This window comes from Gopherus evgoodei, unplaced genomic scaffold (genome assembly GCF_007399415.2).
Source record: "Gopherus evgoodei ecotype Sinaloan lineage unplaced genomic scaffold, rGopEvg1_v1.p scaffold_47_arrow_ctg1, whole genome shotgun sequence".
Taxonomy (NCBI): Eukaryota; Metazoa; Chordata; order Testudines; family Testudinidae; genus Gopherus; species Gopherus evgoodei.
In genome coordinates, this window is record NW_022060068.1 from 226088 (window position 1) to 251044 (window position 24957).

General features: G+C 49.6%; 1 protein-coding gene across 1 annotated transcript in view; it reads right to left on the bottom strand.

Moving 5' to 3' along the window:
* SMARCD3 (SWI/SNF related, matrix associated, actin dependent regulator of chromatin, subfamily d, member 3) overlaps positions 1 to 13026 on the bottom strand; it is a 210912-nt gene extending 197886 nt beyond the window's left edge. The window contains exons 1-2 of the mRNA XM_030546621.1: positions 12946 to 13026; positions 8380 to 8575 (exon numbers count right to left, since the gene is read on the bottom strand). The gene's annotated coding sequence lies outside the window, so the exon portion shown is untranslated. The remainder of the gene's footprint in view (positions 1 to 8379; positions 8576 to 12945) is intronic.
* Positions 13027 to 24957: the final 11931 nt, after the last annotated feature.

A 24957-nucleotide genomic window follows, 5' to 3' on the forward strand; every position in this document is an offset into this window, starting at 1 on the left:
AATACTCAAACCACTGAGCTATCCCTCCCCCCGACATAATTGGGCAACTAGCCCATGCTGCCACAGCTTCACTACTATTTGTATCTGAGCTAGCTAAATCCAAACTATTTTGGATACATCTACACGAGCCGCAATTGCACCTCTGATTTCAGCAGATGGACAGACCCTCACTTATTGAAGCAGAAGCTCCTGAGATAAGAATGTACTGCAACACTAATTTCTTACAGATAAAGCCAAGCACAGCACCACAATTCACAACTCACTTCTCTCTGCCACTGGCAGGGTCTGAGCACTTGAGGTATGTCCACACTGCAATTAAACACCCACAGCTGGCCTGTGTCAACTGACTCAGGCTCTGGGATTGTTTAATTGCAGTGAAGATGTTTGGGCTGATGGGGAGGATCCCAGAGCTCGGGGTCCAGATTGAGCCCGAACATCTACACTACAGTGAAATGGCCCAAGTCAGCTGACAAGCCAGCCTTAGGTGTTTACTTGTACCACAGACATACCCAGAGCGTACAAAGTTCTTAAATTCAGGCAGGTCAAACAAAGAGCTTGGGCTGTCAGCTTCCACACAGAGGCTTCCCATTGGAGTGCTTCTCACAAGTCTGTTCCCATGGAAATAGAGCATCTTTCCCGTTGCCGAGGAGATGCTGTCATTGCTTTCTAAGGCCAGGGAACAATGTCCTGAGAACATTTCAGGGTATTGAGGACCTCAGAGTGCCTAAAGCCTGGAAGGGATTTTACATAACAGATCAAAGCCCCATAACTATACAGGCAGGATACCCTCATCCCCATTCCTGTTCTTCAGATCCAATTTTAGACAGTTTACTAAACGTGCCAGATAATTCCCTCCAGCTTTTTTTGGTATCTAAATTTAAAGAGAAAGACTTAATTTAAAAAACATATCTGAAAATCTTTCCTGCTACTGTCCTGGTATTGTCTTCCATTCCCTCTCCAGCTAACAAAAACTGTAGAAAATTTGGCATTAGCCTGCATTTTGTGTAGAGCTGGTTGGTTGGCTAGGTGTCCCCTACCCTAAGCAGAGCCAGTTAGCAAATCAATCACTCACTCTTGTGCAGTAACAGAGGGAAAATATTTTTTTAAATAGCATGGAAAAGCCACAAAGAATGGGGGGGGGGCATGTTGCATATTTCCCAACCACAAGTCTTGTTCCTTCATGCTTTTCATGTCACAGCTTACCCCTGAACCATGGAGACCTCGGGGGTGGGAATGGAGCAGACACATTGGTGCCTGCGGGTTAGTGGCTGTGGTTACTGAGCAATCTTAGTAGGTCACTAGATCACCTATTTCCTGGCCTGTTTCAGGGATTGAGGGGAGGATTACCAGTATATCTGGCCAGTCCAGAAGCTCCCGGAGATGCTGTTTATCTGTAAATGAGGATTTTCAAACTAGAAGGGACCATTATGATTATCTAATCAGACATGCTGCATAACAGAGGCCAAACATCCTTACCCAGCAGTTTCTGCATCAGTTTAAGATATAGCATCTCATTTAGAAAGAGATCCAGACCTGAAATACAAATTTCAAGTAATGGAGAATCTACCACATCCTTCAGTAAACTGTTCCCATTAGTTACCATTCCGGTAAAGAATGCATACCTTATTTCTAATCCAAATTTGTCTAACTTCAGCATCGACCCATTGGAGCTCATTCTGCCTTTTTCTGTCGGATTTAAGGCCCTCTATTATCAAAATCTCTTCCCTATGGATACTTACAGAATGTGACCAATTCACTGTCAACCTTCTCTTGGATAAACTAAATAGATTGAGCTTCTTTAGTCTCTCACTATTAAGATTGGTTTTCCAGACCTTAAATCATCCTTGCTGCTATTTTCTGAACCCTTCCTAATTTTTCAATATCCTTTTTGAAGTGTGGACATCAGAACCGGATGCACTATTCAGTAATGGTCTCACTAATGCCATATACAGAGGTATTATTACAAACCTTGCTTATACATCAAAGGATCGTATATGCCCTCTTAGCGACAGCATGACACTGGGAGCTCACGTTAGTTGATTATCTACCATGACACCTAAATTCTTCGGTTGCTGCACTGCAGGACACAGCACTCCATCCGGTAAGTGTGATATTCATTCTTTGTTTCTAAATGTATGATGTTGTAGATTGCTGTATTAAAATGCATGGTGTTCAAATGGCACATTTTGCCAAACAATCCAGACTGATCTGTATAACTGACCTATCCTCACCATTATTTGCCACTCCACCACCTGTATATTTTGTTGGCAGTGATTTTATATTTTCGTCCCATCCCAGTTTGGAGAAGAGCATCAGTCCAGAATAGGGAACTGTTTCTTGTGTTCCCTATATCCACAACCAGTCTGAAATTAGGTCCTCAGTGTGAATGGCAATGTGGCAAGGTCAAGAGACAACCTGTAGGAAAGAGAGAGTAGATGGAGATCTCATACTATTGCATCAATAACAGGGGACTGGATGTGACAATCCAGGAGGCCCCTTCCAGTCCCATGTTCCTATCATAGGTTCTATTAGCATAGATGTTGAAGCTACTTAGTGTGTGACGAATTGGGTATTCACCCATGAAAGCTTATGCTCCAGTACATTTATTAATCTAGAACAGCGGTAGGCAACCTATGGCACGCGTGCCAAAGACGGCACGAGACCTGATTGTCAGTGGCACTCGCACTGCCCAGATCCTGGCCACTAGTCTGGGGGTCTCTGCATTTTAATTTAATTTTAAATGAAGCTTCTTAAACATTTTTAAAACCTTATTTACTTTACATACAACAATAGTTTAGTTATATATTATAGACTTATTGAAAGAGACCTTCTAAAAACGTTAAAATGTACTACTGGCACGCGAAACCATGAATTAGAATGAATAAATGAAGACTCGGCACACCACTTCTGAAAGGTTGCCAACCTCTGGTCTAGAAGGTGCTGCAGGACTCTTTGATACTTAGGGCAGTAAATCCTGAACCACCACGTCACACCGCATCCCTGTCATCTCCTCCCAGAGGTTGGTCTTGAAGGTCTCTCAGGTCTCACAGGGCTCTGGAGGTCTGCAGATTAGCAGGATGCACATCTGGGATTTTTGGTGATTTACAGAGGACTTCCTCAAGATGCTCCAGATAAGACTGTAATGATGCTGGTTCTAAAGGAGAAATGCTTCAAAGAACTGGCCAAGATGACTCCACCTTTAACTGACGACATATAGCCCCCAATCATCAAAATGATGTGAAGCCTCATGGTTGTGTTTGATTTCATAGATCCAAGCCCAGAAGAGATCAATGTGGTCATCTAGTTTGACCTCCAGTATAACACAGCCTACCGAACTTCAACGTCAACTCTAGGCTTCACTTTTTAAAAAATATGAGATTTATACACAATGAATAAGAGGACCTCTATCCATGGCCCTTGACACCTATGCATGGCAAAAGTGAGGATCAATGTTGTGATAACAGGATGGCTAGACAGGGCAGGGCTAAGTTATTAAAGGCCTTGAAGATAACGACAGGAAGTTTGTATCTGATACGTTGGAGGAGGAGCTAGCGGAGGGACTAAAAAGAAGGGTGACAAAATCAAAGTGACAGACCGGGAAGATGATCTTCGCAGAAGTATAGTAACTCCTCACTTAATGTTGTAGTTCTGTTCCTGAAAAATGCGACTTTATGGAAATGATGTTAAGCAATTTCCCCATAAGAATTAATGTAAATGGGGAGGTTAGATTCCAGGGAAAAAAATTTCACCAGACAAAAGACATTATACACAGTATAAGTTTTAAACAATTTTAAACAAACAGTTTAACATTGTACACACCAATGAATGATTGTGAAGCTTGGCTGAGGTGATGGAGTAAGAGGGTGGAATATTTCCCAGGGAATGCCTTGCTGCTAAATGATGAACTAGCACTTGGCTGAGCCCTCAAGGATTAATATGCTGTTGTCACACTCTACAAGGCAGCATGGACTGAGGCAAGAGGGAGGTAACACAATAGATGCAGGGCGGTAGCTGCAAACACTTCCCTGCAAAAACTGAACATGATAATGAGGCCACGCTATCCAGCCGGAGGGCACAACTCCCTCCTCCTGACAGCACATGCAAGGCTGCACAGGTGCTGACTTTCCAAAGTGCTGAGGGTGCAAGCATGTGTGAGAGAGAGAGACATGCATTGACCCTTTCAGTATGCTGACCACACTTGAAGTACATTGCCCTTTTAAGCAGATCAACCAGGTCAGACAGGAAGCAACAGCTTCCAGGCAGCTCCCTCCGTTCTGTCCCCCCAGCCCTGTCCCCCTCCTCCGCTTTGTGGAGAGGGGATACAGAACAGGAGGGGTGGCAGGAGCAGGTGGACATCCTGATATCAGCACCCCCCGCAAGCAGGAAGTTCCTGGGAGCAGCTCTACGGCAGAGGGCAGGGCAGGAGCAGGACAGCAGTGGGGGAAGGGACAGCTGAACAACTGCTGGGCAGCTATGGAACCACATATCTTACAGGGAATTTAGGGGGGCTGATGGAGGGGGCTCACTGCCCCCGCCCCAGGTTCTAATCCCCACAAGGAGGGGCTGCTCTTCCAGCGAATCCTGCGAACAGTGGACAAAGCAGGCAGCTGCCAAACAATATTATAATGAGCATTGCACAACTTTAAATGAGCTTGTTCTATAATAGATCAGCAACATAACAACATTAAGTGAGGAGTTACTGAACACTAAATAGATTTGTAAGGGGTAAGGTTGACAGTTGTCAAGACCAAAGAGGTCATAGTAGTTAAGTCATGAAATGACCTTCTTCTGTCACCACTCTGACCACATCACCCAATTTCCTGAATCCCTTCATTGGTACTGTCATAGCACACTGTCATTTATACTTAGAACTGCCTCACACTTCTTATCCAATAAGCATACTTGATCTCTTCCTTGAAACTCAAGGGACACTTATCCACTACATAAACTGCTAGTCCTGTGTCCCCATGTTAAGTTGCTAAATACCAGACATATTTGCCCACAGCATACCAGCCTCTGTGCTGGAAGCAGTTAATGAACCCATCTGCGGACATTTTTGAGCAATACACATTGTGAGATGAGAACATCTAGTAGTCACTATATATGGCATGAATACATTCTGGCAAGTGTAATACAAATACTTGTTAGGATGAGTTACACAGACATATATGTCTATTTTAGTTATTTACATTTGTCTAAAAGTAATTAACTATGCAGGATTACGGCACCTCTACACAACTTAAATACATACAAAGAGAGCTATCCATAAAAGAGATTTTGAATCTTCCCCATCTCAAAATATAAGCCCTTCCAGAAAACCCTAGGAAAAGAGTTGAGTCTTACAACATGCCCTTAATGTTATAACTAAGACCCTACTTCATTTGCAATATTGTGGAAGTCCCACAACATTAGGCTTCCACCGCTGTTTGGATTTTAATTGGCTTACTTTGCACAGTTTGTAATTTTGCATACATTTTGAGTATGCAATTAGTACTGCACTAACATACAATCCTCATAAAATTTTAAAGGCTTAAGTGACTGGACTCAATTTCTACAGCAGTTATGTTCAGACTTTTAATCTTCTAAATTTTATATTTTATCGGTCTTTTTTTTTAAATGAACGTAATATAGTTGCAGCAAAATGTCTGGTTATCAAAAAAAATTAGAGGCATAACATAATACTTGAGTGTTTATATCGTTCCAGCAAATTTTTCTTAAACAAATAGGTCTACTCTGGCTTTTCCAAATTACCACTATTAATAAAGGTACATTATTACTTTTTTGTGATTTTCCATGTCTTGTCTGCAACTCAGCCGCAATTATTTGAAGATCATCCCACGATTCAAGTAGGGTCTTAGTTATAATGGTCTAAGCTTTGCTGGACAGGGTTTGGGAAATTAGCCAGGTCCAGAGTCAGAGGGCCCCTTAAGAAAAATACCCTGCCTCCAGCCAGAGGTGAAAGTAAGCCGGTCCGGAGTACTGGCAAAAGCCAATATGCCATGCCGGACCACACCGGCTTCTGTGGTGGGAATTTGAAGGGCTCTGGGCTCCCCGTCGGGCCAGGATTTAAAGGGCTCAGGGCTTCTGCGGCTACGGGGAGCCCAGAGCCCTTTAAATCCCCCCCACAGCTCCAGCAGCCGTGCTGGGGATGGGATTTAAAGAGCTTGGAGCTTCCGCAGCTGCCCCAGCCAGGGTTTAAAGGGCTCAGGGCTCTGCAGCAGCCGGAGCCCCCAGCCACCTCTGCAGCTGGGAGCCCTGGGTTGATTTAAAGGCCCTGGGGCTACTAGTCACAGCCAGTGTCCCAGGGCCTTTAAATCTTGAGAGGCCTTGCCTCTTCTAGTTGAGGCCATGCCTCTTCCAGATGAGGCCACACCCCCTCAGGACTCTGGCAGTACCGGTAAGTTACTTTCACTCCTGCTTCCAGCTCTCTTCTGTTTAAAGTATCAGGCTGTTACCTTGAGGTCTCTCACTGAACACTACTATAGCAACTTCACATTGGGAAAGAGGCAGGTCCCAAAAAACTTTTAGAGCTTTGTAGGTCAAAAACAACACCTTAAATTCCATCCCAAACTCAGACTCTCGAACACCAACACAACATGCTCTCTGTATGAAACAAATTGGCAGACAAACTCATTCAGCAGTAACTTCAGCTGCCAGATGACCTTAAGGCGTAAACCAATGCAGAGCACACTGCAATTGTCTAATATTGAGGTGACAACAACAGGGACAACCATAATGTCTCAGAATTGGAAAGCAAATGTTGCACCCTCCCTGCCAAGCGCAGATGGGAAAAAGCAATTTGGCTACAGCTGCTGCCTAAGACCTAACACAGTCCCAAAATGGCAAACAAGAGTGATAAATGGCAGGTGCACTCCTTCGACCAAGCAGGTTGATAATCACTCCCATTCTTTCCAGTTGCTTCCCGCAACCTTCCAGCATTACCTTGTTCTTATCCAAGTCGAGCCTCTGCCAGTCAGCTTTCATCCATGCCACAATCTTTGCCAGATATTGAGCAAGAGTCCTTCATGAGGACTCTATAAGTCAAGACTGTATGCCTTTCTAAAAGGCACGCTCTTGGGCTGGACGCAGGAATTCACTAGGTGTAATTCTCTGACCTGTCTTATGCAGTAGGTCAGACTAGATGATAATAATGGTCCCTTCTGGCTTTAAAAATCCATGAAGTGGTTCAGCTACACCAACTGGACTAGAAAAGATGAGGTATTAAGTTTTCAGTCATCAAGATCCAGTAACTGGAAGCGGAAGTTAGACAAATTCAAACTAAATAAGGAACAAATTTTTACCAGTGAGGGTAATTAACCATCAGAACAACTTACCTGGGCCACAGTGTATTCTCCATCACTTGGAATCTATAAAGCAAGACTGGGTGTCTTTCACTCAACACCACACTCCAGCTCAACCAGAAGTGATGAACTTGATGCAGGAATCATTAGGAGAGATTCTCTGGCCAGTGGTGCGCAGGCAGCCAAACTGGCTGATCATAATGATATAAACATAAGCTATAAAATTGTTACCTTCACTAGGGTAACACTGTGTTCTTCCACTACTCTTATTACCAATGACCTCTGAAGTGAGCTTTGCAAGTCTAAGTAGGGAAAAAAGGCACTGATACAACCACGGAAAAGAGAAAACCGGTTAGAGAAACTGTAAAGAAGTGACTAAGAAACAGGAGGCAGTATGGCTCATCTGGAAATGCTCCAGTGGAAGTAACAAGAGGCAGAGGAATCCATCCTAAATATGAAAGAATTAAACTGGCGATTCCAGTATGTTGGTGTAAATGTAGAGTTAACCAATGGATAACCATGGAGGCCAGGGAGGGAGGAATAGCAGGCAGAGGAGAATTTACTGTGTGATGCTACATGAAGGAAATGAGAACTCAAAAAATGTTGGTTTAGGTATGGTGCAAAGATAAGCATGACACCTATGCAAGTCAGTGACAGCCTGGCAAGCATCAATCACCCTTAGTCAATGGAGGAAGAGTTACTGTGAATTAACACCTTAAGCTCCTCCTCTTCCCTTCTCCCCCCCAAGAGGGGTTCATTTGCTCTTTCAGCAGCTGCCTCTCCCTCTCCAAGCCAATCTCCCTGCTTTGCCCATGTCAGTTTCCTCTCTACCAGCCATGAAGGGAATCAACTCCTCCATTCCAGCCTATCTACCCCAGTATATTTGGATTTTAACTAACCAGATCACCAGCTAAGATATCCAGTACTCAAGGGGCACCTCAGTCTAGGACTGACTCCAGGCAACAGTCCTAACATTCCCAAGATCCCCAACCCCAGACATTTTCCCTACCTCCCATGCAAATCATATACATTCTCCTTCCCACCAGGAACAATCCACTTTCCAAAGGGTTAAACGTACCTGTACCAGACTAGGTGGATGATGAAGGCCTTGAGTCACATGTGCTTGGAACAATGCGAAACAAGAAGCTTATCCAACTATGCAGTGGGAGGTGGCTGGTTGGTTATGTCATGATGAATTAGCAGGGAAGGTTCTGATCTAACTGAAGCAGGAACTACTGTAACGCAGCAAACGCAGGACACATTCGAATCCAGCTCTGAAAGGAGAAGACAGGCAGTGAGTGGGAGGGAAGAGATGAACACAACACATCAGTGTGAACTTGCTGGGTCAGCACTGACCTGAGACGTACCTTTGCAACCTGTGAAAAGAAAAAGATAGAGAGGCTATCAGCCCCAGATGTTGAAGAAAGAGTAGAGAGCGTTTACTACTCTGAAACAGTTACTGATATTGCTGTTCGAGGTTATATTCCCACTGTTGGGCACAACTAGACTGCAGCTATTATTGGGAAAGTGAGTTAGTTCAGGAATTGTAACAGTGTCAGTTTGCTGGTGTATAAAAAAAGGCTACAAAAGACAGATAGCAGAGTATGATATTTTAGCAGAGACACGGTTACCTCACCTGTACCAGGACATGGAAGGTGCGGAACTAGCTGTGCTAAGGCAAGTGAGGAAATGTAAATTCAGATGTATAAGGAGGGTAAGGTAAGATCCAAATATCCAGGGGTAGGTAGGCTGAAATGGAGCTGTTGATCCAGTTGTTTCTAGGGCTCATGGGCAACGTGAGTGAGTGCAGAGTCATCTCTGCCAGGCCAAGTCCAGAGCAGATCCTGCCATTCCTGGGGAAGGGAATGCAGATCCAGCTCTGTCTGTGGAAAAGAGGATGTCAATACAGCGGCTCCTTGGGAAGAGTGTGATGATCGAGCTATGCCTGTGGAGGAGGGGTGGCACATAACACTAACTCTGCAAGCCAGGGAATAAGGAGAGGCCATATCACAGCAAGTGGAGAGAGGAAACCACAGCTGTGCTCATAGGGATGTACAGGGAGGGTAGTTTAATACCCAGCTGTTGTCGAGGTGAGCAGGGCACTCGCTGCTGATCCAGATGTTCCGAGAGCAGATGGACTGAGAGGAGAGCATGTTCATGTAGCAGTACTAAGTCAGATGAGCAGAGCAGTGGTGTTCAGCCTACTCTGTCGTGGCAAAGGCGCAGCACCAGTTCTGCCAGGGCTGAAGAGCAGGACATGGATCCAGATCCAGCAATGCAAAAACAAGGCATGGGCAAACAGGCAGAAATGGAGGTGGGCAGGTGGAAAATAAACAGCACCAAAGCAGACAGTGCAAGAGACCAAGGTATGTACCATTCAGTGTGCAGTGCCATTCTGAAATACGTGAGCAGCAATATCCTATCAGAGGCACAATGTGTCAAAGCAGCTGCTGAGCAGAGCCAAGCAGGGGAAAGTGGACAGGGGGTATGGGACAGTGTGGGCAGATGGACTTGTTAACAGTGCCCAGCAGGAGGGCCAGGAATAATTAGGAGGAGCTGGGCAGTACCACGTAGTGGACTGCGGCATGAACTGAAGCAGGATCCTTTCATGGATTGAGAACTGGTTAAAAGACAGGGAACAAAGGGTAGGAATTAATGGTAAATTCTCAGAATGGAGAGGGGTAACTAGTGGTGTTCCCCAAGGGTCAGTCCTAGGACCAATCCTATTCAATTTATTTATAAATGATCTGGAGAAAGGGGTAAACAGTGAGGTGGCAAAGTTTGCAGATGATACTAAACTGCTCAAGATAGTTAAGACCAAGGCAGACTGTGAAGAACTTCAAAAAGATCTCACAAAACTAAGTGACTGGGCAACAAAATGGCAAATGAAATTTAATGTGGATAAATGTAAAGTAATGCACATTGGAAAAAATAACCCCAACTATACATACAATATGATGGGGGCTAATTTAGCTACAATGAGTCAGGAAAAAGATCTTGGAGTCATCGTGAATAGTTCTCTGAAGATGTCCACGCAGTGTGCAGAGACGGTCAAAAAAGCAAACAGGATGTTAGGAATCATTAAAAAGGGGATGGAGAATAAGACTGAGAATATATTATTGCCCTTATATAAATCCATGGTACGCCCACATCTCGAAGACTGTGTACAGATGTGGTCTCCTCATCTCAAAAAAGATATTCTAGCACTAGAAAAGGTTCAGAGAAGGGCAACTAAAATGATTAGGGGTTTGGAGAGGATCCCATATGAGGAGAGATTAAAGAGGCTAGGACTCTTCATCTTGGAAAAGAGGAGACTAAGGGGGGATAGGAAAGAGGTATATAAAATTATGAATGATGTGGAGAAAGTGGACAAGGAAAAGTTATTTACTTATTCCCATAATACAAGAACTAGGGGTCACCAAATGAAATTAATGGGCAGCAGGTTTAAAACAAATAAAAGGAAGTTCTTCACGCAGCGCACAGTCAACTTGTGGAACTCCTGACCTGAGGAGGTGGTGAAGGCTGGGACTATAACAGCATTTAAAAGAGAACTGGATAAATTCATGGTGGTTAAGTCCATAAATGGCTATTAGCCAGGATGGGTAAGGAATGGTGTCCCTAGCCATGTTTTTCAGAGGATGGAGATGGATGGCAGGAGAGAGATCACTTGGTCATTGCCTATTAGATTCACTCCCTCTGGGGCACCTGGCACTGGCCACTGTCGGTAGACAGATACTGGGCTAGATGGATCTTTGGTCTGACCCGGTATGGCCACTCTTATGTTCTTAGGAGGCAGGGCCATGCAAGGCCAGGTGAACAATGCCAAGGCAGAGGTAAGTGAAAGTGCCAGGCCTGGAAGGCAAAGAGCAGGGCTTGTAAGGTGGAGGCATGTAGTGACAAACCTGCAAACTGAAGGGCAGTGCCAGGCAAGGGCGGGGGGCGGGTGCCAAGGCAGAAAGAACAGGAAGCAGTGTGAAGAGTCTCTTTTGGAAGGCAGGATTGAGTGCCAGGCTGAGGGTACAGCAGAGATACAGTGCTGGATTGAGGGTAGGGCTAAGGGTATCTCCCAAGGGAGGGGGCAGTGCCCAGCTTAAGGCAACACTAGGAGGGATCTGTCTCCTAGGGCCAGAGGGCAGTGCCAAGCTGAGAGCCATTCCAAGCAGGGAGTCTCTCCCCAAGGGAAGCGGGGCAGTGCTAGACAGAGAGAAGAGCAGGGGACGGAAATGGGGGAAAGAGTCTCTCACCCCCAGGACAGGTGGGGGTAGTACCAGGTATGTCTCTCTTCCAGGGCAGATGGGAGCAGTAGCACTGCCAGACTGAGCAGGGGCAAGAGAATTAATCTATCTCAAGGCAAAGATAGACCCAGCCCCCAATGTATGTCTCACTGGCAGGGAATAGTGCCATGTAGGAGATGATATATCAAAGAAACGGGGGTCTCTCCCAGAGGCGCTGCTTGGGCTGTGAGGAAGTGGTGTTGGATCTCTCCTAATACCGGGGGAGCAAGGATTGGGACTGGTCTCTCCTGGGCAAGGGGGCAGTTCAGTGTGGGGGGAGGTCAATCTTTCCTAGAAGGGGACAGTTCATTTGTCCCAGGAGGAGCCAGTAGGCAGCAGTTGGTTTCACTTGAGGGAAGTAGGATACAGTGCCTGGGGTTGTGGGGGGTTGGTCTCCCCCAGTGGGGAGCAGGGGAGGGGGCAGTACCCAGGACTGGATACAAGGGAGGGGGCTGGGGGGGTCCATCCCACCCATCCCCACCAGAGGAAGGGACTGGGATGGTCTCCCTAGCAGGGGAATCAGCTGGAGAGTCAGTCTCCCTCAGCAGGGGGCAGAGGAAGGGGCTGAGGGTCGGTCTCCCCCTACCAGAGGAAGGGGTTGAGGGATCAGTACCTCCCAGCAGGGGAAGGAGTTGGAGGGGTCAGTCTCCCCTGTCAGGGTAAGGGGGCAATACTCAGGGCTAGGAGGTCAGTCTTCCCAACAGGGAGCAGAGGAAGGAACAGTACCCAAGGCTGGGGGCAAGGGAATGGGCTCGTGGGGAGGGGTCGGTCTCCCCCTGCCAGGGGAAGAGGCTGGGGGGATCAGTCTCCCCCGATGGGGCACAGGGGTGGAGCAGTCCTCGGGAGTTGGTCGGAGGCAGAGGAGGGCCAGTACCCGGGGCTGGGGGTCAGTGTCCCTCAACGGGGCGCAGGGGAGGGGCAGTGTTCGGGGCTGCAGGGAGCAGCTCTCCCCCGACGGGGCGCAGGGGAGGGGCAGTGTTCGGGGCTGCGGGGAGCAGCTCGCCCCCGACGGGGCGCAGGGGAGGGGCAGTGTTCGGGGCTGCGGGGAGCAGCTCGCCCCCAAAGGGAGAGGCGCAGGGGAGGGGGCAAGGGAAGGGGCTGGGCGGGCGGTCCCTCCGACGGGGCGCAGGGGAGGGGCAGTGTTCGGGGCTGCGGGGAGCAGCTCGCCCCCGACGGGGCGCAGGGGAGGGGCAGTGTTCGGGGCTGCGGGGAGCAGCTCGCCCCCAAAGGGAGAGGTGCAGGGGAGGGGGCAAGGGTCCCTCCGACGGGGCGCAGGGGAGGGGCAGCACCCGGGACAGGGACTGGGGGCGGGGCGGGACGAAGCTGCTCTGGCCGGGCGGGGGCAGCGAGACCCGCAGCGCCGCGCTCACCCTCATGTCCACGCTCCAGCCCGCCGGTCCCGGACTCTCCCGCTCACGGGGCCGCGGTTCCGCTCCCGGCGCGCGCGGGGCGCCTGCGCGGCGATGCGGAGAGCGGCTTCCGGCAGGGAGCGTCTGCAAAGTGCGGCTGTTAGGGACCGGGGCAAAGAGCCTCCCCCACCACTGAGCGCGAGCGGGAGCCGGGGAAACTCCCGCCTCGGGAGGGCACTTGCCAAGACACCGCCCCAAGCACCCGCAGCCCCGCCCCCCCGAGCCGGGCATTGACACCCCTCCCCCAACCGCTCAGCCGGGCACTGACACCCCTCCCCCCACGCGCTGTGCCCCCCTCAGCCGGGCATCGAGACCCCTCCCTCATCCCCTCAGCTAGGCATTGACACCCCTCCCCCCACGCGCTGTGCCCCCCCCAGCCGGGCACTGACACCCCTCCCCCAACCCCTCAGCTAGGCAATCACACCCCTCCCCCCACGCGCTGTGCCCCCCCCCAGCCGGGCACTGACACCCCTCCCCCAACCCCTCAGCTAGGCAATCACACCCCTCCCCCCACCTCCTGTCCCCCCTCAGCCGGGCACCGACACCGACACCCCTCCCCCATCCCTTCAGCTGAGTAATTGAACCCCTCCCCCACCAGCTGTGCCCCCCTCTAAGCTCTAGTCCTTTACAGATCTTCCAGTCTAAAGTTCCGCCATGGGTCAGGTCCCTCTGTGAGTTAATTAACTCTTTCTGGCCCCGTCAGTCACCTTTCAGTGAGATATTATATTACACTTATAACGTCACACCTCCTCAGCTGGGCACTGACACCCCTCCCCCAGCCCTGCCCCCCCGTAGCTGGGCACTGACTCCCCACCTTCCTCAGCAGGGCAATTATACCCCTTCCCCACCCACAGCCCTGCCCCCCTCAGCCGGGCACTGACACTGCACCCGCTGTTTCCCCCCCAGCTGGGCACTGATGCCCATCTGCACCCACTGTGCCCCCCTTAGATGGGCACTGACAATCCTGCCCTGCTCAGCAGGGCAATTAAACCCCTCCCCTACCCATAGCCCTGCCCCCCTCAGCCAGGCACTGACACCCCTCCCCCATCCGCTGTGCCCACCTCAGCTGGGCACTGACACTCCTCCCCCCACACCCCTTGTGCCCCTCAGCCGGGCACTGACACCCCACTCCCACCTGCTGTGCCCCTCTCCGCTGAGCACCGACATCTCTCCTGCACCCCTTTCCCCTCAGCTGGGCAATTGCACCCCTTCCCCACCCGCATGCCCTGCCCCCCTCAGCCGAACACTGACACCCCTGCCCCACCCACAGGCCTTCCCCACTCAACTGGGCACTGACACGCATCCCCAGCTCAGATCCACTGTGCCCCCTTCAGCCAGGCACTGACATCCCTCTGGCACCTAACAACCTCTCTGCCCCCCCTTAGCCAGGGTCTGGGCATTGACAACCCTTCCTTACTCGCACCACTCCCATTCCTCACACCAGGCCCTGACAAGTCTTCCTTCCCTCACATCTCCTCCCTGTCCCCCAGGGACTGGGCACCACCACACACCCTTGCCACTCCCTCTTCCCCTCCCCTCCAAGGAGTGGGCATCAAAACCCCTCCCCTGATACTCCTGGTCCCATGCCAGGGATCAGGCACTAACATCACCTCCCCCAACATTGTCCAGGTGACAGGGGCGGCTCTAAGGATTTTGCCATCCCAAGCACAGCAGGCAGGCTGCCTCTGGCAGTTTGCCTGCAGAGGGTCCACTGGTCCCGCGGCTTCGGTGGACCTCCCCGTGCCTGCGGGAGGTCCATCAAAGCCACGGGACCAGTGGACCCTCCGCAGGCAAGCCACAAAAGGCAGCCTGCCTGCCATCCTCGCAGTACCGGGAGAGCACACCCTGCGGCTTGCTGCCCCAAGCACGCGCTTGGCGTGCTGGGGCCTGGAGCCACCCCTGCCAGGTGCCAACACATACACACCCCTGCCAGGGACCAGGCACTGACACGCCTGCACCAGCCCTCTTTCCCTGACCACCAAGCAGGCACCAATTCCTCCCCACCCCTCTCACAGATATATAGGATTTGTGATATGCCGCAGCTTTTACACAGTTCGTTGGAGGACCCCCTCAGTATGCCAGACCCCACTCTCACTTAACGGTAGGCCATGAGGCCTCAATGCCTTCCAGTCTAAGGCCTGGTCTACAGTACAGAGTTGGGTCAACACAAGGCAACTTATGTAGACCTAATTATTTGGTGTCTGCACTAGAATGCAGCTTCTGCCCTGTTACCCTGTCCCCTGCTACACTGACATCATAACTCCACCTCCATGAGAGAAGTAACACTGATGTCACAGTAGTTAGGGCGACACAGTATCTGTGTAGACACTGCATTACTTACACAGTCTGTTGGCTGCCAGCCCCCAGTGAGGCTGACAGCTGGAGCCCTCCCTTCTGCCCCAGCACCAATGGGGAGGTGGAGGGGGGGCAGCTGTAAGCCCATGCCCATCTGATGGCTCGGGCTCTCAGTGCTGTTGCGGGGGGGGAGCTGTGAGTCCTGTGCCAGGCTGACAGCTCGGGCTGTCAGTGCCAGTGTTGGGTCTAAACTTTTGGTGAACTTTGGAGCCAAAACACACCCAGACTGGCCGTCTCTGCATAATCCTTTCCGAACCCTTTATCGAACAAAGCACTGACCTGCAAACTACTCATGACACCCCCTTTATCAAGTAGCCATTAGCCTTTATCTCTATGCATTTACTTGTTAAACTTGCTTTTCCTGTAAAATCTTGATTGATTATGCATGACCATTATCTTTTATTAATCACTTTGTTTACTTCTGTGTATAAATATTGATGCTCACCCCTAATAAAGGGGCCACACTTATTCTAAAGCTTTTGGGTTAGTGTGAGCCCGTTGATCAACGCATTGGTGTCTGGTCTCTGACAGAATTGTGTGCCCATACCCACTCCACACGAACTCGGGTGCTGGAGAGGTGAGTAAGGACTTGCTTTATTACCTAACAATTTGGGGGCTCGTCCGGGATACCTTCTGGTGCGGTACCTCTGTCCAGTGGTCAGACCACTCATATATGAATTGGCAAGGCGCCACAGGAGATTTCTCCCAGCCAATTCAATATTGAGGGGTCGTGTATTGGACAGCAGGGTAAACGCCAGTTGGAGGGCTCCTGTCAGACACCATGGGTCAAGGGACTAGCGTGCCTCTTGAGAGTCCGTTGGGGATTGTAAATAAGTTATGGAACGAAGGGAAACTCCCAGTACAGACAGGAATGTCTAGGAAGAAATTGTACACACTATGTGTAAGGAATTGGACTGGGTATACCGCGGTATTGGCCGACCCGGAGATAAGGTGGCCTTCGTATGGCTCTTTCGAACAGGCTGCCTTAAGAGGAGTAAAGAGCCAGATCGAAAAAGACCATCCGGGACAGTTATGTTACTGGTTTTGTTGGGACACAGCAGCAGAGCTGTGGAAATCTTTAAAAATTATGGCAGTCAGGTACTCTCCCGAGAGTGAACCCCCTCCAGGTTATTTCGATGAAGGGTGTAGACCACAGCGTGTTTTGACTCGTCAGCTGGTCCCCTCTGCACCTGCCCCTATTCCTCCGCAGGGGGACTCTCTCCTTGTAGCAGAGGGGAATCTGCAGGATACCAGATTGGAATTTCTGCAGAAGGATGAGGAGGAAATGGAGGGGCAAACCTCGGGAGGAGTAGTTACTAGGCTTATGTCCAAGCAGGTACGGCAGGGTGCATGCCCCACCCCTGAGGAAAGTATAGTTAGAGAGATGCCTTTACAGGTGCACGATCAACCTTATATGGGCAATGATGGACGGTTGCAACATGCTAGTATTGTGGAATATAAAGGATGGCTAGAATGGGACTTGAAAGAGTGGGGACAGTTGTCAGGGTCTTTTGGGGAAAATCCCCGAAAGATCATAGAACTTCTAGAAAGATTGTTTTTAAGTTATAATCCTACTTATACGGATGTGGATCAGTTGTTAAGTAGAGTTTTGACTGGAGAGGAACGTAGTAGATTGTGGATGGCAGAAAGGACATGGGGAGATAGCAATGCAGTTAATCTTACTTGGATGGATAGGCGGGATCTGGCCGCTGGCTGGAATCCCCTAGACTGGACTCAGCCAAGGCTGACTCAGCTGCGAGCAGATAGAGAGCGATTGTTAGAGAGACTCAAGGAAATGGCTCGCCGCTCGCCTAATCAGGCTAAGTTCATGCAGATTCGGCAGGAATCTGATGAGCCGCCCAGAAAGTTCTGGTCGAGGCTATTGGAGGGGGCCCGAATGTTCACTCAGATGGATCCTGAGAGAGAAGCAGACCACCCTACTCTTATTTCATTTTTTGTGAATCAGTCGGTGCCCCCTGTAAGGGATTACTTCTTAAAGTTTCGCCCTGGTTGGGGAGGTGAGTCAGTCACTTCAGTGTTGGACGTAGCTGATTTTGCCTGGGAGAAAGAAAGGGAAAGTAGTAAAAAGAAAGAGAAAAAGGAAGAATATAAGCTGATGGCTTTAGCTTTTCACGGCGGTGTTCGAGGCAAAGGCCGTGGCCGTGGCAGGGGATTCCAGGGTGCTCGGGGAAAGGGGTCCTGGCGACCCCAGCCATCAGGAAATTGTTTTCAGTGCGGACAGCCTGGTCACTTTAAACGTGAATGCCCCTGGGGACGCCCAGAGGGTCTGGTTGCATCCGCAGATGCTTACACAAGTGAGGAATACACCCCTGCACCACCAGCTCAGCCCATTCCCCAGGCCTGGATCAACTACGGGAAACAGCAGCAGCCGCAGCAAACTCAGCCTCCTCAATGACAGTACCCCGGGGGCGAAGGCAAACAATGTGATGGTCTTATTTCCTTAATGTCTTTAGCCGGCTCCTTTCTCACTTTCTCCCCTCCCAGCAAAGAGCCTCGTTTAACCCTTTCAGTCCAGGGACTGCCTGTCTCTTTCCTCATTGATACTGGGGCTACTTTCTCTCTTTTAAATCATGCCCCCTCTCCCTGGCTATCCTCTGAGGTTAAAACTGCGACTGGGGTGGAGGGCAACCCACAGTCTCTGGAACTCACTTTGCCTTTGAATGTTGTTTATGCTGATAAATGTTTTCCTCACCGTTTTCTTTTTTCCCCAGCTTGTCCGATCCCTTTGATGGGCCGGGATTTACTCTGTAAGCTTGAGGCTACTTTAACCTGCACTCCTGAAGGGGTAGGATTATTGATGACAGTGTTAGGAGATTCGGCCCCTACTCAGGGTAATTGGGAAACACCCCCCTCTCTCTCCCCTGACCTCACTGACTTGCCTTCAACCCTCTGGGGAATTTCTGACACTGATGTTGGCCTGCTCCTTTCGGCAGAACCCGTAAGGATTCAGGTGAAGCCTTCCTTAACCCCCCCGTCAGTCCCTCAATACCCCCTGTCGCTGGAAGCCCGGGAGGGCATCCGCCCCATTATCGAGGGATTCATTGCACAAAAGCTAGTCCGCCCTCAGCGCACTCCCTGTAACACCCCTATACTGCCTGTCAAAAAGCCTCCTAAAAAGAACGGAGACCCTGTTCGTTGGCGCTTTGTACAGGATCTACGAGTTGTTAATCAGTATGTGGTCCCTCTTCATGCAGTAGTTCCTGACCCAGCTACTATCGTCAGCCAAATCCCCTGGGATGCTGAGTGGTTCACTGTTATTGACTTAAAATCAGCTTTTTTCAGCATTCCTGTGCACCCAGACTCTCAGTATCTCTTTGGTTTCACCTGGGAGGGACAAAGTTATGTCTGGCAACGACTTCCTCAAGGCTACAGAGACAGCCCCACGATTTTCAGCCAGTGCCTCCGCCACGACTTGGAAGGTTTCACCAGTCCGCAGGGATCCACATTGGTCCTATACGTAGATGACATCCTATTAGGTAATCGCGAAGAAGCTGCCCTCCGCATCGATGGTAAGGCACTTTTATTATACCTACACACCAGAGGCCACAAGGTAGACCCTAAAAAGATTCAGTGGGTCTCACAGAAGGTCCGATATCTGGGCTTCCTGTTAACCCCAGAGGGAAGACAGATGGACCCAGCCCGCATAAAGACTATTCAAAACTGCCCTCTACCGAACACCAAGAAACAACTTCGAGGTTTCTTAGGATTAATTGGCTTCTGTCGCCCCTGGTTGCCATCCTGCGGGGAGTTAAGCAAACCGCTCCACCGACTCACTGCTAACCTTGCTCCTGACCCTTTGCAGTGGTCCCCGGACACTATTAAAGCCTTTCAGTTACTCAAGGACAGTGTGGCCTCCTCCATGTCTCTCCGCCCCCCCAATTACAGCAAACCCTTTCACCTTTCTGTCCACGAGAGGGGCGGAATTGCTAGTGGTGTCCTTACCCAGCTGAGCGGGCCCCACCATTTCCCGCTTGCTTTTTACTCTCAGCAAATCGACCCTGTCGCTCAGGGAACCCCATCCTGCACCCGGACTCTGGCAGCAGCTGCCCTGCTGATCACAAAGGCAAAGAGCCTAACCCTGGGTCATTTTTCCACGGTTTGGACCTCTCATGCCTTGTCAGCCCTTCTGCGTAGGGGCACAACCCAAGTCTTTTCGGCCCATCGTCAGCAACAGCTAGAGGCCGAACTCTTAGAAGACACTAACCTAATTTTTGAAAGGTGTGGACCCCTTAATCCAGCTACCTTGCTTCCTGACCTGCCAGTCCTCCAGGATCAGCACGACTGTGTGGAAGTAGTTTCCAGCATCTTACAGATAAGGGACAACCTGTTTGACGTGCCACTGGACAATCCCGATTGCATCCTCTTCTCGGACGGAAGCTCCTTCTATGTTGATGGCAAGCGTTTCACTGGTTATGCTGTCACCTCTGAATGGGACATTCAAGAGGCCGCCTCACTGCCAGGCAACTGGGGAGCCCAAGCCGCTGAACTCTATGCCCTGGCCCGAGCTTGCCAGTTGGCCGCTGGTAAGATCGTTACCATTTTTACTGATAGCAAATATGCTTTTGGAGTTGTGCATTGTCATATCCACCTCTGGAAGTTTCGAGGTTTCCAGACAGCTGCCGGTAAACCCATTCAGCACCTCCCCCTCATCCACAAGCTTTTGGACGCCCTCCAAAAACCCTCTGTCCTGGCTGTAGTTCACTGCCGGGCCCATACTAAAGATAGTAGCCCCGTTACCCGTGGGAATGCCCTGGCTGACGCCTCCGCCAAGAAGGCTGCCACCTTACCTTTAGCCATGCCCACATTGGCTATTGCAACCTCCTCCTTTACTCCACCGCACCCCGTACCAGTACCCGCTGCTGAACTACAATCGTGGGAGAGCCTCGGGGCCACTCTGGTCAAAGGGACCTGGCTTATGCCAGATGGCCGAGCCTGCCTCCCTCGCTCCACATACCCCGTGGCAGTTCGCTGGCACCATGATAAAGGGGGTCACTACGGCACGCACGCCCTCGTGGACACTATCGCTCGCTTTTGGTATGCTCCAGGCATTCAACCCTATTGCCTATCAATAGTGAAAGCATGCAGCACATGTCAGCGTAATGGACCTGCTCCGCCTCTTAACAAAATTAAGGGTGGAAGACCTCCGCCTGCGGCTCCATTTCAACATCTCCAAATTGACTTTGCAGATATGCCAAAGGCTTTTGGGAAAAAGCACCTCCTTGTTTTGGTTTGCCCTCTGACTTCCTGGGTCGAAGCTTTTCCTACTGCTAATTGTACTGCTGCCACAGTGGCGAAGATTCTCCTTAGAGATATTGTACCCCGTTTTGGCATCCCTCTTGTGCTCGACTCAGATCGCAGACCTCACTTTACTGGTCATGTCCTTGGCCGTTTAGAACAAGGACTGGGCATTTCACACTCCTTCCATACACCCTACCACCCCCAGTCTAGCGGGAAAGTTGAGCGTATGAATAGGGAACTTAAGTTTACATTGGCTAAATACTGTCAGGAAACAGGATTAAAGTGGCCTCAGGTACTTCCCTTGGTCCTGTTTCACCTTCGTACTCGCCCAACCCGCGCATTGGGATTATCCCCCTTTGAACTGCTCTATGGACACCCCCCTTTCAAAGGCGGGGCGCTACCACGTGCTGATGTTTCACTATTGGGAGGGGATCATATGACCGCGTGTCAGTTTCTCTCCCTACAGGCTCGCCTCCGTACCCTTTGGAAAGCCTCGCAGTTTTCTCAGACAGTGCCGCTGGAGGAACAAATCCACCCGTTCCAACCAGGGGACTTCGTCTGGGCCAAAAAGTTCGTTCGTGACGACACCCTCCAGCCAAGGTTTACTGGACCCCACCAGGTTCTTTTGACAACCCAGACTGCAGTGTTCCTGGAAGGACGCAAATCTTGGATCCACCACTCCCACGTCAAGCCAGCCGTAGTGGACCACAGTGACGGACCAGCAGCTCTTGTCACCACTGAGGACACTGCCTTCGACCAGTGGACCAGCTCACCTCTCTCAGACATTAGACTTAAATTGACTCGAAAAAAATGAGAGGACCCTTTATTCTGACAACTGTATGTTTTTTATGCTTTTTTAGTTTATTTTCTGCTTATGAAGATAATGCTTTTATTAGATATTCCCACGAGGTTAAAACTCGTATTTTAGGAAATAGAAGTGATTGCTGGGTATGTACTCAATTTCCAGTAAATGCAGCACAGGGACTCCCCTTCACACCCATTCCCCTAACCACTGCTAATATGACTTGGATGCCACCGACTAGAATAAAAGATCCAGTCCAACCCAATCTTACATGGGACAAAACAGAAGTGCCAATTAACAAATATCTCAGGGTAACCAATCAAACAGGATCACTGTGTTTTGTTAAAGAAAAAGGGTCAACTTTTGTGGGAACAAGTAAATGCAACATATATTTTAATGGCACCGCCTTTAGTAAAAATCTTGGCTTCAAGCCTTGCGCATCCCACTTATCCCATATGTGGATCCCTCACCCCGATCCAACCTTTTCAACTTTTTCATGGAGGGGCAGGTTTTCAGAGTCAGTTTTTAAAAAGCCCTGCTCAGATCTCGAGGGTGTCCAACTAATTGTTAAAGGATACACAATTGCCTTCTACAACTGCTCAAGCAGTACTACACTGCCCTTTGAGGACAACACTACCAAATTGTGCCTCTGCAGTTCACACAACGACCCCTCTGCGTTACCAGGGGAACAACAGTGGTACAACGGGTGGTGGGTTACCTCCTACTTTGAGAAATGGAATACCCAAAACGCATTATATGGAACATACTGGGTGTGCGGGCCCAAGGCTTATTATTTTCTCTCCCCTGATTGGGCAGGGTCATGTTATTTGGCATGGCTAGCACCGCCTTCTCGCATCTCCCTCACTCCCCCTCATTTTCCCCACGTTCGTAACATCCGTGAAACTGACAGAGATATTAATCTCCGTGATGGTTTGTCCTGGCAGCGGTGGGCTGGTCACACTAGCTTGAAGGGTGCTATCATCCGTCTACAGGGACTATTAGAATCTTTGACCAATGAAACTGCAACCCTATTTGAAAATCAGGCCGGGGAAATGTCCCAGCTGCGCCAGTTAGCTTTGCAAAACAGAATGGCTTTAGATATGATGTTAGCAGCCCAGGGAGGAACTTGCGCCCTCATAAATGAAGAATGCTGTGTTTTTGTAAATGACACCTACTCTGACACTTTTCAACGTACCAAACACCTAAGGGAAATGGCTAAAAACTACTCCTCTGGCCAGCCACCTTATGATTGGTGGGGAGCCGTATGGAATTGGCTGCCCGGACTTGGGTGGGTTAAAAACCTCTTGGTGGGTGTTGTTGGGGCCATAGTAGTCCTTATAATACTGTGTTGCTGTATTCAGTGTGTCCCCTCCCTCATAAACTCATGTAAGTCAGTTTATTCTTTTCCCACTTCAGCTAAAAGCCTTACTCTCTTCGAATTGGCCCAGGCTGAAATTGCCAAGCAGCCCTTGAGATCTTGAAATAGGGTGTAGCTTTTTGATTAATAGTTATCTCAAAGCTACAAATGGAGGAATGTTGGGTCTAAACTTTTGGTGAACTTTGGAGCCAAAACACACCCAGACTGGCCGTCTCTGCATAATCCTTTCCGAACCCTTTATCGAACAAAGCACTGACCTGCAAACTACTCATGACACCCCCTTTATCAAGTAGCCATTAGCCTTTATCTCTATGCATTTACTTGTTAAACTTGCTTTTCCTGTAAAATCTTGATTGATTATGCATGACCATTATCTTTTATTAATCACTTTGTTTACTTCTGTGTATAAATATTGATGCTCACCCCTAATAAAGGGGCCACACTTATTCTAAAGCTTTTGGGTTAGTGTGAGCCTGTTGATCAACGCATTGGTGTCTGGTCTCTGACAGAATTGTGTGCCCATACCCACTCCACACGAACTCGGGTGCTGGAGAGGTGAGTAAGGACTTGCTTTATTACCTAACATCAGGATGGGGGACCTGGTGTGAGCCTGTGTCTGGCTGACACTTGGGCTATCAGTACTGGGGTAGCTGTGAGCCTCATGCAGAGCTGCTGGGCTCCTGCTTTCAGTGTCCCACAATGCCCCACCTCAGCTGGTGAAAGTGCTCCTGGTGAGGACATGCACCACCGACAGAAGGAGCAAGTGTGAATAAGAACCATCCCTTTAATTGCTGTGGTGGCTGTATGTCGACGCAAGTCAACTTGATTTTGTAGTGTAGACCAGCCCTGAGCCTCTGGGTTCCAGCAGTCCTATTTCACACTGTGAGCTCTGCCCTGCAAGTCCAACTGAGGTAGACTCATAGTTAGAGACTTTTACACTCTTCAGGAATCAATGTACTTCAGCAAGTATTTGAAGTGACACCAGACAGCCTTTTCCAAACAAAGCAGGGTTTGTTAGTCAACTGGAATGCAGCAATGGGAAATCCTTGGGTTAGCACAGATAAGCAAATAAATACATAGCCCACCTTACCCAAGCCAGCGCTCCACACAGCTGCTGTGGACTCTTTTTGTTATCTATTTCCTTTTGTCTCCATATCACTCTCAAGTAAGAGTAAACAAGGATTCCACAGTCAGGAGCAACAGAGATTAGTGGACTGTGAAAGGGAGTGACCTGACACAGGAACCAGTAAAAACATAAAGGAAGAGCAGCGAAAACACCAGGTAGAAGAGCAGGAAAATCATGAAAAGCACCATCAGCATGAACTGCAAATGGAGAGAAGCAGAGCAGGATAAGTAGGGTGAGACCATGGGAAGCCAATTCTGCAGGGAGCCTTGATATCAAATTGTTGCCCCAATGTAAAGAGCTATAGGGAGGGATATAGCTGACTTTAAAAGGCTTGTGATTTGAGTAAGGTTGATCCTGCAGACCAGCTCCATTGTCTCACTTCCTGACAGGGTCCCAAAATGATAGGAGGTGTATAGCCAGATGGACAGAGTTGATACAGGGGACTATGAACAGTTAAAAAGACTCTACTGCTTAACTTTGAAGTGACACTTGAGGCTTATAGAAAAAGGTTTCAGGGTGTGCAAAAGAACTAGGATGTGATGTATATGGAAGCCATCACCCCAATGGGCGAATATCTCCACAAATGAGGTAGCAGTGTGCTGGAAGGTTTATATGACCTAGTCAGGTTAAAGCAATTCTGTGAGACTGTTTCCATAAGAGATTGGTCTATGCATGGGTCCTGGAAATGCATAGACCAATTAGATGCCCCAAATTGGACAGAGCAGCCAACCACAGTAGACCCTGCTGAGGGATCTCAGGGTATGTCTACACAGCCTCTGGTAGTAAGCCTCCCATCCTGGGTCAAGAGACTTGGGTTCACAATTAATAGCTGTGAAGACATTGTGACTTGGGCTCTGAAGTCTAGAGAAGAGGCTGGTGTACCTACTGGGTTCCGGGAAGAAAAGAGGCTGGTGCAGCAGGGTGGTTACCTGCTCCAGCCCTGACAGGGTTAAAACCAGCCCTGGGAAAGGGCTGGAGGGCTGGGAGAACAGCCCAGGCAGAGTGGGAAGCAGGCTCAGCTGGGATCACGCACCAGTTAGGGCCCAGTTGGCC